The sequence below is a fragment of the Grus americana genome, chromosome 2 (assembly GCF_028858705.1).
Source record: "Grus americana isolate bGruAme1 chromosome 2, bGruAme1.mat, whole genome shotgun sequence".
In the NCBI taxonomy this organism is placed as follows: domain Eukaryota; kingdom Metazoa; phylum Chordata; class Aves; order Gruiformes; family Gruidae; genus Grus; species Grus americana.
Genome location: NC_072853.1, coordinates 26,561,754 through 26,580,825, shown reverse-complemented (window position 1 = coordinate 26,580,825; position 19,072 = coordinate 26,561,754).

Here is a 19,072-nt window from a genome sequence, read left to right as displayed (position 1 = left end):
GAGGTACTTCGTTGCCGTGTATGTGGTCTTATGTTAAAATGAATGTGCTTAACATGAAGTGAGCTTTAGAATGAATGCATTCATGGTTTCTCATGCTAGGTTAACTGTTTTCTTTTTCCCTGTTTTATTTGAAAGCCCTCTATTGCCAAGTGCCTTTAGTTTCAGGACTTGCCTGTTCTTGTTTTGCTTTTTGTTCAACAGTGAATGCAGGATGTATTATGGTCTTTCCTAGAACTTGGAAGTATTTGTGTTTTTGCAGGAGAAAAGGCTTGCTAATGTGTTCTGGGTTAAATTATTTATTCAGCAGCCACAGCATATTTAATTGCTGTGCAAACAAGTAGATATTGTCCCTTTGTCAGGAACATTGTCAAATACAGTCTATGCAAACTCATTGCTAGAATATTTTTCAGTTTAGTGTTAACCTGATTTATCAAATCTTGATTAGGGAGTAATTTTTTTTAGTTTACTCTCAAAATGTGGTGTTAATGACAGGCTGTAGTTTAAGGTTAAACACTATAAATGTACTGTCATCAAATGCCTGTGCAGTGGAGGAAACACATAGGTTTACTTTACTTTTCTCCTATCCCAACCAGCTAGGTATTAAACACTACTGATGATGGACTTTCAAGTGCTGTCTTAAGGCCAAAACTTGGAACAAGTTCCTGAGTGGCCCTTACCATTGGAAGGGAAAGGGGAAGGAAAAAATAGACCAAGTATTGTAAGTAATGCATCCTTTAAATGGACAAACCAATTCGCATTCTGGTCCTTTTATTTGGTAGCCCATCCATGTGAATGCTGAAGCACAACCCGTGACAATTGTACATGCTCTTTCAGTGAAAGAAACCTCATAAGTATGTGGTTCTCCCTGATCTCTTTCATCTCGTTCCGTGTTGAGGGGTAGGAAAAAAGGTGAGAAACCATCAAAGTGTGTATTTGTTCTTAGGGTTCCTAGTTGAAGTTAATCAAACTTAAAGATTGCAGGGGATGTTTTAAGCAGCAGGCTGTTTGTTATCGTGGCGGATCTTTCTTTGAACAGCAGAATCCTTGATTTATAGACTTTTCTATTATCCTAGCTAGGAAATCCTATTTAATACAATGTGACAATGCCTATTTTTATATGGCATCATGGACAAACTGTTACATTTTCATGTTCTTTATCTGTACTTGAGGGTAGCATTTGATGTATTTCTTCACATCTTAATTGGAAAATTAATCTAGTTAGGTCTAACTGTCACATGTCACATGATGCTGAAAGACAGGAAGAATGCCTAATGGAAAACAGGGAAATCATTGACGTTAACAGGAAAGTACCCCATGAGCTGACGCAGAACTGTGCATTAAGCCCAGTTTTATTCAAAAGCTGTGTATATTAATGAAATGAGTCAGCTTCCTATGACTTTGTCAGAATTGTTGCAAGCCTATAATCATTAATGCCCACCCTAGTATTTCCTTGCCCACTGTGGTGGCTTAACAACTGGGCTAATACAAGAATACTGTTTTCCAGGATTTTAAGGATTATATGCAAGTTGATTAAAATAGCTAATGGTGCTAATGTAGTCAGTCGGTGTTCCCAGTTTTAGGCAGCTGGGAGAGGAGTGAACGGTGCAGCCTCTTCTAGAGGGGGAACAGGTAAATCTTCATTCATCTCTTTACAAAAACTGGCTGCTGTACAGAAGAGCACAGCAGTGCTTGACAGGGATTTATTACTCCTGCTAAGAAGCAAGGTGTATTAACCTACAACATGCTATATTAGTACAGCTCTACCACTCTGCTACTCTGGAGGTAGTTCAAATGTCCCTGCAAAACAGTGTTCCCTTATGTATACATAGTCACTGTGTTGTGGGCAGATGCCTTACCAGCTTTATAAGACTCCTGAACTTGGATACTCGTGTGTGTGCCTGCATACTGACTGTTGAAGCTCCTGTTACAGGTGGTGGAGCTGTATTCAGTGCATGCTGTGGCATCTCAATAGCTATTCAAGCCCACTCCACACCTACATTGAGTGTAATAGAAGCTTAGTCATCTTGTTCACGTATAGGCAGCTCTATTTAGCTGTTTTCTGGAGGCAGATCTTACTCATCCTTTACAATGCCTTCAAGGACACAGCAGTTTTTGCATCTGCCACTTCTGCGTAATGACGATATCTGGGATTTTTAATTCAGTGCTGTACCTAATGTACCTGCAGATGGGCCTGTTCTTGCCGTTTGATCCTTTAGGTATATGGAACTGCATCTCAAAGCCCAGCATCCTCCTTTGTGTTGACCTACACAGGTAGTGTGTAGGTTATGGCTGTCACAGGTGACATGTTGCTATTATCCCAAGCACTCCCTTTACTTTGCCTGTTATGGAGCCCTGATGGTGTTTAACAGTTGTGAGCAATGTGTGGTTTCCTTTGCATAATCTCTGAATTCCACACTTAAAACAGTGTTCAGCATTCCTTCTAGCTTGAATGAATAGGAATCTATAAAGCTCACAACACAGCTAATCAGAGGAATCTATGTCCTTCTATTCGTTCTACAACAAAGCTCAATTGTAAGAACAGCTCTATAGAAAAGATGATCTAGGACTTTACATAATTCCCCTTTATCTGAAAAAGAAAGAAATTCCTAAATTGTGGAGAAAATGCCTTTTTATCAAAATAGTCCAGCTTGTAAAAAAACCCTAAACCATTAATAATTAAGGAAAAACCTCTAACTTGTAGTTGGTAGTACAGAAGGGAGAAGAGCCTTCTAGCAGGTGGCTTTACAGGATGTTAATGTGGCAATGAAGGCAGAAGTCTGCCAAACTGAGTTGGTGAATCTGATCTAGAAATGTACACTGAGGTGCCATTGACTGCTCAGCAAACACTGACATGAAAGAGTCTGAGATGTCTAGCTCAATGTCAGAAAGATAGATAAGCATAAAAAAATTGTAGGTGTTTGAGACTTTAGTCTTTTGGAACTTTTTATACATTTGGGCTGTGTTTATATAACTTTGTGCCAAATTGTCTTCCAGTAAGTGAAAAGAATCTATATTCTACAGAAACAATGTGTAAGATACACACTTCTTACAGCTGAGGAGTGCTACTGACTAGTCCTGGTACTTTGGCAAATGTATGTAAAGAACTATTGTGAAAATTCAACAGACCAAAAAGTACAAGGAGGAGAGAAAGTAATACAAGATTAGGCCCCCAAAATAACAAAAGCCCTCCAGGATGGTAGCTGGCAAGCATTCAAGCTGATACTACTGCCTTTTAAAACCACTGTAACAAACAATTTTGTGATTTAAAATTGCCTGAGCTACAACACAGGTTCAAACAGTTAAAATATATCATTATTAAATTTGGTAAAAGATGCAGCTCAGACAATTTTGATGCCTTCTGTATTTGCTAACCTCTTAAAATAGAAATACCAGAGTGCTACGTGCCCTATTTCCTGATGCAGCAGCTCACAGGAGCCTTTGAAGCACGTCACAGCAGTGCGATTAAAAGCTCTGTTCTGAAGTCAGGGAGTCATGAAAGTCCCTTTGATAGGAGATCAAGTGTTCCCAGGGTACCAGCAGGAAGGGTGCTTGGTGCAGCAACTTAAAAAAAAAAATCAGCATAACACAAGATCTGTCTAACTAATGGAGAGACAGAAAACACATCATGATCTGTGAGGCAATGACTGCCATGGCAGTGAGTAGTTAGGAGACTGGTTCAGAAAAGAAACAGAACATGTAGTTTTTCAATAGTACACAAATACAATGAATGTGAATCCTAAAAAAAAATTCAGGATAAAGTAGGAAAATGTAAGGGGGAAAAAATCATGTGATAATGTGTCTTTAAAGTTGGAATTGTATATGTGAAAGAAAACTTACATGTGTGTCATAAAACACATGCAGAAGGCAGCACAATAAACTATAATGATGTCAGAGAGCTATAAAGAAAGAGATCTTGTATCAGTTATGGCTGGTGACATGGACCTGCTCAGCAAAGAAACCCCAGCAGGCTCCATGCCCAAGCTGAAGACCAAAAAAGCTGCTGCTTAAAGAATAAGCAAGCTGAACAAAGTACAGGTATTACTGGTTTGATATTTTTTAAATGATGTTTATTTTACCATTTTTGTGCAAACATGAAAACAGACACAATTCATCAAGACAAATGTATGGGTGCAGGGAATTTTAAAAAACAGGGACTATGCACATTACAGAATAGTACCTTTCTGATTTTTACATTGCCATCGCACCTCAGTGCAGAAGACAAAGTGAGTGAGGAAGGAAGGAAAAAAGGATCAGAAAGACTTAAGTAGAGGAAAAAAATGGAAATCAGAGCTGAGGAGCACCCATTCAAAAGAAGGAAGAACAGAGGTGGCACACAAGAATTCATTTAGCTGCTTTAATGTGTTGTCATAGATAACATACAATCAATAATCCATCATGTCTTTTCATATTACAGCCTGGTGAGGGGTATTTTTCTCTATTCCTTTTGCTTATGTTTTTGTCACTTCATTTTCTTTTCCTGTCAAAGTCTTCTAATTTGGATGACAGCTGTATGTTTTTTCAGAGATTTTTGGGCCCTAAGGCTATACTTGTAGATCATGAAAAGTTATATTTGGCTTACAATGTAGTTAAAAGCAACTATAAGCTGACATTTTCAAGGTTGTTAAAATGCAAAAACTGAAGTTTTGCTCTCATACATTTCCCCCAGTTGCTGCCCAAATGAATACTAATCATTGTGGCATTCCCTTGTTCAACAAGTTTTTCTAGTTCCCCATACCTCAGGTGAATGCTGGTATCCTGAAGACAAAGTACAGAGAGTTCATTTTGTCTGTCTTAAATCACCTTGACCCCAGAGAAGAGCGTGCTGCAAGCATGCACATGGGTGTCCATGTGCATTCCTTAAACAAAATGTTCTCAGGGCACTTGGAGATCCTGCCAGTTCAGAGACAACTGGGTCATCTGCTACCAAGAGGGGAGTAAATAATCAGATGACAAGAGTTGTTTGCAAAACTGGGAGCATCACATGGTGCCTGGCAGCTACAGCTTCATAGGCAAAGAACTAAAATTTTTATCATAAGATGGCTTTCAGGAGTATTTCATTTCCAGAAACATCCTCTGAGATAAATTTAGTTCCCAAAATATTTCACCGGTGGGAGTTTGGTAGAATAGCAAATAAGTTTGTATTGATGATATGATTTGGCAGAACCTGCCAGGAACATAAGTCTAACATGCATTTGGACTTTGCAATAGTGAAATGTTCAATTATTGACTGCACTAACAAAAAAAAATTGCAGTCTAGTATATTAGATTAGCAGGAAGAGTAATACATCCAGACCTGACAGCAAAGCAGGACAGGAACCTAAAACCCAGAGATAATAAACTTGACTCAGATCTTATGCATAATAATGTAATGGACAATCCTATATATACTATGATAACAAAAACATTATTGATCTGGACACAAGTTTGTAAAATGTAAAGTAAAATATCAAGTTCCAGCTTAAAAAAACCCCCCAAAACCAACCCACAAAAAAAAATCCTTTCCATTTTAAGTTCAAAGTTTTCTTGTAAAAGAGGGGTAAAAAAAAAAACTCTGAGTGATTAATAAGGACAGAGAAAATGTTTGATCAAATAGATACTAGTATTGATCTACTCCTGATTTTAAAAACCAACAGACTTACCCAAAACACAGGTCTTTACAGATACATTTGTAGGAGAAAACTAAGCAACAGCATAAGTTACAATGGCTGCAAAAGGCATCTCAGATTCAAAATGTGTATTAATTTTTATATGCTTAATTCCATTTGCAAGCATTCACACAAATGAATATTCTGAATTACTCTTCAGAGAAGCAGTGAAGAACAATAGTACAAATTCTTTAGTTGCTAGTTTTCTTTTTTCTTAAAATTTCAGTCAAATTAAACCAGTATTTTGCCACTTAAGAATTTGAATAAAACATTCTATATCTGTAAACTCCTCCCAAACACTTTACATCAGCTCTTTGCTATTCATTCCTTCATGTTCTGTAATTAGACACTTGAGTCAAAAAAAGAGAAGGTCAGAATAAGGAGGAAATTGTGGTTTGAAATTTTCTTAAGAAGTTAAGCAATTTAAAAAGTGGGCTGTGCAGTTCTTAAAAGTGAGGCAAATTCTAGATGAATTTTATCAGACTATGTTTTTGCAGAATAGTTGAGGTTGCCAGGTACCTCTGGAGATCATCTAGTCCAACTCTCCTGCTCAACCCCCCTGGTCAGTTAGAGAAATTGCTGCTGCAGCTAAACCAAATGAAACAAAGCTTCAGGCAGGTCAAGAGAAGTTTGGACAGAGCAAGCCTGACAAGCCTCAGTCCTGAGGCCTTGCAAACTCAATACAAAGCTTATGGCCCATTAGTAGCAATGGCTATGCTGTAATACAGGGCTACATGCTTACAAAGTCCATGCTGGCTGCTCCAAGTCACCTTGTCCTTCAGATGCTTGGAACTGGTCTCCAGGAATACTTGCTCCATCACCCTCCAGGGGACAGAGATGAGGCTGACCAGCCTGTAGTTCCATGTCCTTCTACTTGCCTTTTTTGAAGATAGGTGTGACATTTGCTCTGTTCTGCTGTTCAGGAACCTCTCCTATTCACCATAACCCTTCAAAGATAATCGAGCGTGGCCTCACGATGACATCAACCAGCACTCTCAGGAGACATGGATGCATCCCATGAGGCCCCAGGGTCTGTAGTATGTTCCAGGTTTTTTTAAGCATTTCTTAACTTGATCTTCCTCCACTACTTTTGCTCCAGACTTTCTCACACGTTTCAGAAGCATGGGATTCCTGAAGGCTGGTCTTGCGAGTAAAAACCAAAGAAAAGGCACTGACTACCTCAGCTTTCTCCATATCATTTGTTACCAGGTCCCCCACACCATTCAGCAGCAGGTCCACATTTTCCCTGGTCTTCCTTTTGCAGCTGATACACTTGTAGAAGTCCTTCTTGCTGCCTTCCACATCCCTTACCAGATTCAACTCCAGATGTGTTCTGCCTTTCCTAGCCCTGTCCGTGCACACTAGAACAGTGTCTCTATATTCCTTACAGGTCACCTGTCCTTGCTTCTCTCATGTATGCTTCCTTCTTATATTTGAGCTTCATCAGGATGCCCTTGCTCATACTTGCAGCCACCTGCTGCCTTTGCTTGATTCCCTGCACATCAAGATGGATCATTCTGGAGCTAGAGGAGGTGATACCTGAAAACCAACTGTCTCTCCTGGTCCCGTCTTCTCTCTAGGGATGCATTGCACAGGATTTTTCCAAGTAGATACCTTAAGAGGCCACAGTCTGCTCTCCTGAAGTCCAGGGGCTGATCCTGCTATTTACCTTGTTCCCTCCTTGTGGGATCCTCTACCATTTCACGGTCACTGCAGCCAAGGCTGCCCCTGGCTTTCACATCCCCAGGGAGTTCTTCCTTGGTTGTAGGTGTGGGGTTGGCGGAGTGCTTGCTCATTGGCTCTGTGATCAGCTTTGTTAGCAAATTCTCATCAATGCACTCCAGTAACCCCAGATCACTTGTGCTCTTCTAGGTTGACGTACTAGCCAATATCAGAGGGGCAGAGTTTTGTTAGAATGTAAAAATTCAGCATTTAATCAACTTTATTAAAACAATCTTGGCTCTTGTCAAGGTACTTGTTTCTGAATAATGCAAAGAGGAAAAAAAAAAAAGACTGTAGCCATGAGATTTTTTTCTGAAGTCTTAATCAACAGCTCAGGTCACTTTATTTTGCAGAGTGGGCAGCAAATTAAGAAAACAGAAAAGTAATCAGGATAGCAACAGACAGATAAGAAGAGAGAAACCACTTACTTTGCTCTGAATTCTGGGTACATAAAATAAATGTACAAACAGGAAGGAAAAACCACACTGCTTCTAGAGAAAGTGAGCTGAGGATTGAGCTAACACCCACTAACATGAAAGAAATCTTGAATGAAATGTCAGCTCAAGTGAATTCAAGAGAAATCATTGCTAGTTCTCGTGAGGCATCCATCAGCATTTTACTCATCTTTAACAGATAAAGATTTTGTTCCTTATTCTGCCAGGCATGACTGAGTAACCATAGGCAAGTTACCCAAGATCAAGTTTTGAAACACAGCCACTTCATTTGCAAACCTCAGGTTTTGGATTACAAGTTCAGTGCCCATACAGGCTCAGAGTGCACATACACCCTTTTGGCTCTCTGAAGGCTCAGCACATCTGAAAGTCAAACAAGAGAAGCCACAACTGAACAAGCACTTTGCACACTTGCCCCTCTTTCTCAATGTGTCAGTTATCCTACTTTTCTACAGATTTTGATAGCCATAAAATAGTAATAACGCTACTTACAAAGACACTGCTAAGTTAAACGAAGCTCTGTGAGTTCTACTGAAATTAGCGCAGTAAATTCAAAATGCAAACTGCTGTTACACATTCATACAGTAACTTTATTTTACTGTGTAAAACTTTCTACTAACCTTTGCTGTTTTCTTTCAGCATCATCCAGTAGTCCCCAGGGAACCAATTACACCTAATCACACCTTCCTGCCTGGGCAAAATGTGTTTGGCATCATAACTAATTGAGTTTAAGAAAAAACCAAACCAGGCTACAATAACACAGCGATTGGCCTGTTTGATTAATTAGGTGCTTTTATTTGATTTTATAGGCTCTTGTTGCAGGCAGTTGGTCTTTGATGCTCCTTCTCTTTGGGTTCGTTTCCAGCCAGAGAACATCTGTTCTCCATGTAATTGGGAAAAGATGGGATAATGTAATTAGGCAAACATCCCCTAGCTGGTGAATCTTCTTCCTGATGGGAGTTTAGCTAAAAGAAGCACTGTTTCTTTTATCAAGCAGTGATTATTCACTAATCTGTTTAGCCTGGGTACAGGCTAACCTCGAGCTGCAGTGGTTTTTCGTAATGAATTATTTGTAAATTGGGCTCCTCCTTGTGGGTAATGTTTGTAGCACATCGCTGGCGAAATGCACACTGATCTGTTCAGGTTGCCTAGGTTTAGAAACAGCAAATCATTAACAATTGATCTGCAAAAAAGGATTTCAGTCGTGTGTCAACACCCACTTCACACCTGAGGTTCATGTGCAAGCCCATGAGGCCGTTGATGGTTGTGTGCTCTGCAGGTGTTTTTGTAAAGAGCCAGACCAAAGGGGGTTTTGAAGCGAGATGCTCTCCTGAGGAGACCAGCAAGCCTTTTATTCAGAGCTGTGGTGTTAGAAAATAAGCAGCAGCCTAAGTTTCAATGGCTGCCAGATGCAATGGCTAATACAAGCAAGTTTGCTCGCAACCCTTCAATACATTTGGAGTGAATTTTACGTTAGCTCCTAACAGCAGCAGGCACGGCAGCAGCAAGAACCCTGAGAGGAAACGCTTCTCTGTGTCCTGAATCAAAGTGAAATGGTGATGACCCGATCTGCCCATGGTTTTATTTCATGGTGATTTTTAAGTCAAATTTTTTTTTTAGTAAAGCTAAAATAATGTGCAATATCATATCTGAATGTTATGCTGAAATGAAGGATCCTGTTGAAGTGGAAACCATTCAAGTCTGAAAAATTCAGTTTTTTACCTTAATAGAATTTTATAGATCCTTCTTATGTGCAGTTTATCTTTGATATTTTATCTTCTTATATCTATTTCCAATCATAAAACATATGTTCTCCACACAATTATGAAAAGTCAAAACAAAATTAGATCCACCTGAAATAAAAATTTAGATTTTCTGATATGCACCTTTTGGCTTTTTTTTAAAAAATTTAAAATTCTAGTATTTGCGAAAGGCAAATGCTCTTGAAAACGAAACTGACACATTGTTTATAGAAATGATGAAAATAATCTCCTCCTCTTTCATATTAACCGGGTTTTTTACAATGCCTTTGGGAAGTATTGCTTCTCTCTGTACCTAACATGTAGGTTCATTCCCTGGGCAGGAAAAGCAGCGGAGGATGGTTCTGGTCCTGGTGAAGGCATTTGTGTGGCTCCTGGCTTTGGTAAATAGCCAGCGTAACTTTCACAGTCACTTGCCAAAGAGAGCAAAAAAGCAGTTATTCAACTTCATTTCACTTTAGTGCTGGTTTTTTTTCACTTTTAAGATACGAAGATGAGAAAGAGAAGCAAAAGCATGTCTCTGTCCATTGTCTTTATTCTCTAGCAAACGTAGTCCGGAGATTTGTCACAAAACCTCTATGAAAGGGATATGTAGGTGGCTAGACAAGATCCAACACAGGGAATAACTCATGCCATCCTCCTTTGCTTTGCTCTTATTCAGATTTTCACCCTAGACAGCCAGAAGCAATGATATTTCTGAGAGGCGTGTGTCTTTCTAAGTACAGCTGTGACCAAACATGCATCTGTACCTGTGAATGTGGGCAGCCACAAATGCAAGGTCTGGACCGAAGCTCCATGCACTGTGGATTTGTGTGTACATTTGTCAGCTGCTATGAGCTTGCTTAGCAGCAGGAACATGGTCCAGTGACTTCTCCTCTCCCTTTCCCCATCCCGTAGCTTCAGCCTACAAAGTGGTGAAGTGCTATCCAAGCCTCAGATGACCAGAGACACCAAGCCAGTGAGCTTCATCTCCCATGGGGATTTACCTGAGCATGTCCTTGGGACGTGATGATGATCACAGTGCTGTTGGGATTTTCCTAACCGCAAATAGCTAGGTTTGATTCTTCATTGAGATTAGAGTTATAACAACAAGAGAGATACGCCATGAAAATAATAATTAAAAAAAACTGGCTAAGTGATCTGACTGCTACTGAGTGCAGAAAAAAAACCTACGCAGATATGGGAAGCTTTTTCTGTACAAGTCTTTAAGTAAATGAGCCAATTTGTTTGTTCTTTTTAATGAGAGAACATTCAACAGCTATGAAAGGAAATAAAAGTAAGAATTTGAAAGGAAATAAAAGTAAGAATTTGAAAGGAAAGGATTTCTTATAATTGACCTGTCAATTGTCTTGTCAGGAAGGAATGAATCAGTTATTGTCTTTGTCTTTATGTCATTGTCACAGAGATAACGAGGGCATAAAGAGGTGAAGTACTTGTAGGATTTTATAAATGTATTTGGAAATTAGAATGACTTCCATACCTTTAAGATAACAGCTATTTTGAGCACACTATGGAGTAAGTTGTTATAGTGGCAAGTTATTTTTTGACTGCACACTATGGGTTTCTTGTACCTTTCTCTAAAGCTTCTGGTGTTGGCTGTGGAGATGGTATAGAATATAGGAAGAATGGTGTAGTAAATATATAAATATGATGTATGGATTTATTGGCAATTGTATTCCTGGGTCAGTCAATAATCCAAACAAACTTTTCCTGCAGAAGTTAATGTCACTGTATTGTAATTAATGCAAATTTCTCTTCCTGAAACACTGGCAGAAAGACACCTTATAAAATTCTATATGCATACTGTTCCTTGAAGATCCTGACATTCACGAGACATTATTTCCATAAATTGTCCTGAAAATAACAGAACTGACAGTGCTAAATTCAGTCAGAGCTGCTCAGGTGAATGGCACAGTCTGTAACCCAGATCTCAGCCTAAAAAGAAGTAGCGCTGCCCCACGAGAGAGGCTGACTTTGGAAAGGGAATTTATTGAGACAGCTACAACTGGTGAGAGGCACTTTTAGTCCCTCTGGTAAATCAGATACTGATGGTTATCCTAGTGCTTTGCACTAAATGGACTTCTGACCTGAGCTATCTAAAAATTATTATGTTGCTAAATATGGTCAGTAAAAGTCAGTCTTCCTCTGGGTACCTTATGGGAATCAGGTTCACCTGTAAGGAAGCCAGATAATTTGTTTAATTTACTGATAGTGTGCTCTAGTGCCTGCCAGAATACCAGCAGAGAATCGAGTTCCTGGGAGGGGTGGGTGCTCTTCAGGTTTTATTTGGCAGGTTCCACCTTGTTCATCCAACAGCGGAGCCTGACTCTGATAGATAAGGTGGTTGTAGCCTAGGAGATTCAATTATTTCAAGAGTGAAAAAAATCTCAAATCCTCTGAATTATACACGAGTTCACAAATTTGGAAATAAGCCAGCACATCTTGAATTTTTCTAAACCTTAATTTTGACAGTGTCTATATTTCTAAAAAAACGAGGCACATATCAACAATAAGCCTAGTTTTAGAAGAGGTACTATGGATTTTCCTTAGATGTACTCTAGGTGCGAAATGTAGAGCCAGAGAGATACTGCGTAAGAAGCACTTTGTTCCCTTTACTGGGATTATTGCTGCCCTATCTGTGTACCTTCTGAATAGAGGCACAGCCTAAATTCAGCCTCTCGCTGGTGATGAAATGCTCATCATCGTTCTCTGAAACAAAAAAATGCATTTGTTTGCATGATGCCTGATGTGCAGCCCTTTGGGTATTTGGCTCCTGGAAGGAAGAGGCTGACAGGGGAACCGTGTTTGGGGCATTTGAATTCTGCTTTGAATTTTTAACAAGTGTCTGCGATGTTTGAATTTACTCCATGTGACTGCTTGAAAGCAGCATCTGACCAGCATTTCTGCTTGTTATTTCTTACATCTGTCATAACATTTGGCCCAGCTACTAGCAGGGACTATCTGGAAAAGCTTACCCAGCTCACAAGCCTGAGTGTGGATGTGCTCTGGCTGGCACAAGCCAAATGACTCATGTGTCAAGAACGTCTCTCCAGATTCGGCTCAGCTTTGTAGCTTGAGATTGCTTGGCCTTTGCTTTTCTGCTGACAGCAGAGCATTATAATAGATGGGGTTTTGTCTCCAGGCATTTTCCTCAGTTTAAACTGGAGTTCTCAAATATTTCCAGTTCACAGAGCTGCAAATACAGTATTTTGTGTCATGTAAGTTTTTCCTTACATGACACATGCTAAGCAGCCATGTCCTTCTCAAGTCCCTCCTTCCATCAATTGGCCTTTGCTCTCTTTACTTAAACAGAAAGTGCTCTTAAGAAGATAGACTCTTCTTTATGTTTAAAAACATATTTCTGGAGAGAATTACTGGAAACCTCATTACTCAATATGGAATGTAAATATTTTCATTTTTACTAGGACCAAGACCTGTGTCTTTACAGGCAAGGCCCTCATTTTGTTCTCATATTCTACCTCCTAGCAGGCAGCAGGTCTCACAGGTGCTGACAGCTGTGATAGCTCCTGTTAGTTCTTCCATCCTTCTCAGCACGTGAAAAGTTCAAAGCAAATTCTAAATTATTTTTTTCACTTATAGTAGGGAAATCATAGAATCATAAAACGGTTTGGGTTGGAAGGGACCTTAAAGACCATCTAGTTCCAACCCCCCTGGCACTCAAAGCCCCATCCAACCTGGCCTTGAACGCTTCCAGGGATGGGGCATCCACAGCTTCTCTGGGCAACCTGTGCCAGTGCCTCGACACCCTCATAGTGAAGAGTTTCTTCCTTATATCTAATCTAAATCTCCCCTCCTTCAGCTTAAAGCCATTCCCCCTTGTCCTATCACTCCATGCCCTTGTAAACAGTCCCTCTCCAGCTTTCCTGTAGGCCCCTTCAGGTACTGGAAGGCTGCTGTAAGGTCTCCCCAGAGCCTTCTCTTCTCCAGGCTGAACAATCCCAACTCCCTCAGCCTGTCCTCACAGGAGAGGTGGTCCAGCCCTCCGATCAGCTTTGTGGCCCTCCTCTGGACTCTCTCCAACAGCTCCATGTCTCTCCTGTACTGGGGCCCCCACAGCTGGATGCAGTACTCCAGGTGGGGTCTCACAAGAGCAGAGTAGAGGGGCAGGATCACCTCCCTCGACCTGCTGGTCACACTTCTGATGCAGCCCAGAACACAGCTGGCTTTCCCGCAAGCGCACACTGCCAGCTCATGTTGAGCTTTTCGTCCACCAACGCCCCCAAGTCCTTCTCCTCAGGGGTGCTCTCAATCCATTCCCCGCCCAGCCTGTATTTGTGCTGTAGTTGTGCTTGGGATTGCCCTGACCCACATGCAGGACCTTGCACTTGGCCTCGTTGAACTTCATGCAGTTCACACAGGCCCACCTCTCCAGCCTGTCAAGGTCCCCCTGGATGGCATCCCTTCCCTCCAGTGCGTTGACTGCACCACACAGCTTAGTGTCGTTGGCAAATTTGCTGAGGGTGCACTCAAATAAGGTGCACCTGATAAGTCATAACATAGGTTATGACAAAAAGCAAAGGGTGGGAGAAGGATGAAATAATTTCTTCTGTATTGCAGTACACATCTAAGCTGCTGTCAGCCTTTCTTAGTGTGCCACAGCTTGGCTTAAGCCCTGAATAAGAGAAGTCAGTTCACCACTGTAGTCTGGGTGTTACTTTGACACTTGGACATTGTTAATTGTCACTGAAGTGGATGTTCTGCAGATGCTACTAGTGATGATACCTTCATTATTTAATAAGCAGGAACATTTTCTTATGATTTATTTGAGGAGCCATTTGTTTCCAGCAGTTTTAAGATAATACTGTTAAAATGTTAAAAAGCTAACACAAAGATTGGCCTATCCCAGCATATTGACCTGTTTCTGTGAGTATTTGGCACTTTCTGAAGCCTTATGTTGTACTGAATTTCATTAATTTACATTAATTCACATTTTAGTGAATTGGGTCCATCCTTCCTGCAGAATCTCTCACCACTTGTAAACAGTCAGACCTGATCCTCTCTCACATGTCCCTGTCAGTTCAGAGCTACTGCCCTGCAGGGTCCCAGCACGGCGCAGGAGTGCTGAGCAGACACTCCACGACCCTGGGGGTAGTCTGGGGTTTAGATCTGTTTCCCAGTGCTCTCCTCATATCCCCCGTCAGCATCTGAAAGCTGTGCTGGGGAGGGTGAAGGGACAGCCCTCATCTGCTGCACTCAGTAAAACCCTCACTACTGGCTTCTGCAGATTTCTTCTGGGACTTACCTGATCTCCTGAAGTCCTGGAGAACAATGTTCTTTGTCCCTGTGTGAAGAGCTATTTCATAGCAGGGTTCTAAGAAAATAGAGGACTGAACATTTTCTGGAACATGTTGGACTTACTATCCAAATCCCAATGGACACATGGGCATATGAATCACAGAATCATACAACAGGTTGGAACTGACCTCAGAAGATCATCTGGTCCAACCTTTTGTGGGAAAGGGAGCCTGTCCAATCACATCTTGAAAACCTCCAGCGATTAGGACTCTACCACATCCCTGGGGAGGCTGTTCCAGTAAATGACTGTTCTCACTGTAAAAAAATTCTTTCTTATATCAGGATGAAACCTAACGGGCATTTTCAAGTGTGCATGTGATAGTCACTGTGCCTGCCTGGGTCAAAATGTGTGAACAGTGAGGTACAGGGGGTGACTGATGTGTCCTATCAGTCATGGTGGGGTAAGGGTCCTGCCTGGTGATCAGAAAGTCTAGGAAAAAGCTGCCTATTAAAAAACAAATTGCCCAGTTGCCTACGCACCATTTTTGCAGAGATTTTACCTGGGTTCATTACCTAAACAGGATAAAACCATCAGCAGAGCCATTAATTTCAAGTCCTGCTGGCAATGTCTCATAGTTAAAGGCAGGTTGCAGGAGTGGTAGAGCTGCCCAGAAGTTGACCAGCATAATCATTTTGCGCTAGAAAGTGCTAATTTCTCAAACTGTGCATTGGAAAAGGACAATTTCACTAAATGTAAATCCTCTTTAAAAATGCCTTAAAGTTGTTGAGGTTTCCTATTTTGACTCTTCTGAGTGAGGTTTTTAAAAAGCCTCATTTTGAAATTTAAATTAACTTTAAGTTAAATTGTGGCCAAATTGAAACAAATATTTTGATCATAAAAAGAAAAAAATGATAGGTCTGATCTGAAGTTATTCTTCTGCAGGCTTTCAGTTTTTAAGCATACTTGAGATTCTGACTTTTGTTCCTGTTTTGGATGGATGAGATATTGTTTAGAAATTTCAACTTTTTTTACAGAAGAGGAAATAATTTTCAACTTGCCTCTAACTGACCTCTTCGTTGCATGAGTTTGGACAAATCATCCAGAATGCTCATCTTACAAAATGAGATAATTATATATTATAGGATATATAGGACAAGAGGAAATGGCCTCAAGTTGTGCCAGGGGAGGTTTAGGTTGGATATTAGGAAAAATTTCTTCACTGAAAGGGTTGTCAAGCACTGGAACAGGCTGCCCAGGGAAGTGGTGGAGTCACCATCCCTGGAGGTATTTAAAAGCCGTGTAGATGTGGTGCTTAGGGACATGGTTTAGGGGTGGACTTGGCAGTGCTGGGTTAATGGTTTGACGTGATAATCTTAAAGGTCTTTTCCAACCAAAACAATTCTATTACTCTATGATTCTGTATTTTCAGCTGGAAACAGCTGATCAAATCTTGACTCATTGGTGAAGATAATGACAAAATGCCTGGCATTTTGATGGTGTCAGGATTTTACCCCTGGTCTCTAAATAAAATGCTTTCCTACACTTTTTAAATGGTTAAGATGTCTTTATATGCCTATATAATTACACATAGAAGTCAGGTTCTTTCAGTTCCTTGTTTTGTTGCTTGTTTTGTCAGCACAATAGGAAAAATAAGTTTGAGAGCATTCTTGCCCTACAGTGACAAGGTGACAACAGCACTTCTGATCCATAAGATGATGCTTTGGTGCAGCCATTTGCCGGGGGAAGCTGGGACTTTCCAAGTACTTTCCCATTTTTAACCTTTTGGCTGCATGGTTAGATGGTCCTCACTTTCTCCTCCATTATCTTTCCCTCAGTTACCCTCCCCTGGTCCAGAAATGGATGGCAAATCTCCCCAATCCTTCAAACTGCTCATCCTTCTCTCAATTTCCCTTCTCCAATCCTCAACTTTTGTCTACACAGAAGCTGAAACTGCAGTCTCTGGCAGAGATACCTAGGTATGCAAATTCACGTGTAAGCATGAACAAACCTGGGAGGTAGCCATGGTGGCTGCAGGTATCAGCAGCTGTAGAGCTGGTTGTTGGCTTCCTCCTGTTCATTGCAGGAAGCATTCAAATTATGCTCCATGTTTATTCAGCATTAGCTAATATTGTTACTGCCCAGAGACTTTTATTGAAGAAACACCTCAGGGACAAAGTTTGGGCAATGCCTAATAAAATGGGCTTGGATCCATAAAGGAGCCACTGGTTGCCATTGCAGTGTAAATACTCAATGTGATCAGAGTCCTAGACTGCAGACAGTAATCCTTCCTCAGTTTTCAAAGTGAAAATATCCAAAATCAGTACAGGGTACTGCTAGAAGCCTTGAAGAAGTGTTTTAAAAAGATGAGGATTGTACAACCTGCTTGGAATAAGTATTTCATCAGCATGCTCAGAATAGCTTTGATTGATTGTCCCTAGAAATACTTTTAGCTAAACACCGGAGCAGATGTCATGTTGGGAAGTGTCTCCTCTGGAGTGCCCTGACACCTCTAGCAGAGTTCAGCGATACAGAATGGGTTTTTATAGGAAATTATTTTGTTTTAGGTAGAAAAGCTAAAACACATATACAAGCAATCCTGATTGTCTGAGGTCTGTCCACATCATTTAAGATTGACTTTGAATAGAGTTTTTTGAAAAGAGGCCTCACTACTTTTGGAAATTTAGCAGTCCCTGGAAGGAAATCAGTGGGATTTGCAGTGTTGATTTTTACAGCTGGAAGGAGCAAAGCAGCAAAGGAACTGCAGTGCAGCTCATCTACCTTGGGTACAATTTCTGCCACAAGCTGCAGGCTCCAGTAATGAGCATCGCAGGACATGACAGACTTTAAAGGTTGCCATTCAAAATAGCACATGCCAGAAATTGTTTAAGTATAAAGTTACTGTAGTGCAGCCCCAAATGATCTGGGATAATCTGAAGTTACCACTGTCTTGTGACATGGACTTAGGTCCTTCCTCTCCCTTTTAAATGATGCTGTGCAATTTGGACACCTGTTTACTCAAAGTGGTTATCTGGTGCCTATGAAAATTATTTTCCCAGGGAAATAACTATTGTTTTTTCCTGTCCTTCACCACTAGCTCGTTGTTGGAGGTCCTCCCTCCTGTGGCATAGCTGCCAGCTTGGGGTATGGTTGTGATCACAAAACCCCCTGTGATTTCCTTTGCATTTACCAGAGCTCAGCTGGGGCCAGGAATCGAGAAGCCAGACAGGGGGGGGCAGCATCTGCTCAGCCAGCAGCGAGCGGCCAGGCTCCGGCTGCGGTGGGGGAAGCCTGCAGAAACAAAAATTCAACTGTGGTTGCTTGGGCGCAGTCACTCGGGTAGTTTTGCAAGCACAGGAAAGAAGTTTTGATTCTTTTTGTTAAGCTGCAGTAGCTTCTGCGATGGCGGCAGATCAAAGTAACGGCAGCCGCAGTGGTGAAGTTATTATATAGATATCAAAGTGCTCTGTGGAAGGAAACCTACTGCTGCATAACTGGTTTAGCATTCATGGCTAGAAAACTTATTGCTAAAAAAAGAAGCGGGGACAATAAATGGAACATCTTACTCTGGACTTTGTAGTACTACGTATTATCGGGAGCAATGATTTCAGTCCGAGCAGATCAAAAAGTGACAACTAGTCCAGTTTACTGGTAATCCAACGGTTACTTCTTCTCATATATAAATAGGCCGTTGTTTCCTGGTGATAGACAGGGTTGTTTATGTAAGGACACAAAGAACTGCAGACTGCTGTGATGATTTGAATAACAGAATGCCTGTACAGTTATTTTCTTCCGCTGCTGACTCTGGAAGCCATAAACTAAGGTTTGAATTGTAAAAAGAATTTAGTCAATTCCTGAGCCTCCTATAATAGGTACTATACAAAAGGGGACATTCTTTTTAGGCCGTGAGTACCTAAAAATTAGCATCTAACAGTCAGTATCACCAATCCTGAGTACCTTTGTGGAGTTGAGCCTGTGCATAGCAATTAGTGGATGTCATATGTGGTTTGTTCTTTCTTTCATCTTATTCCTAAGAGAAGTGTGTGAGCAGTGAAAAGTTTGTGGGATGTTTGGTCCTTGAGAGTGTCGGGCTTTGATCACCTCCACCCACCAGCAATGGCAGTCTCCATCACAAGGCGGGCCTCTGCTCTAAGGCCCCAGCTCTCCTTACTGCTGAGTTACAGGTGCTGGACATGTCTACTGCAGGCTTTTTACTGGGGTCAAGTTAGATGCTAGCTC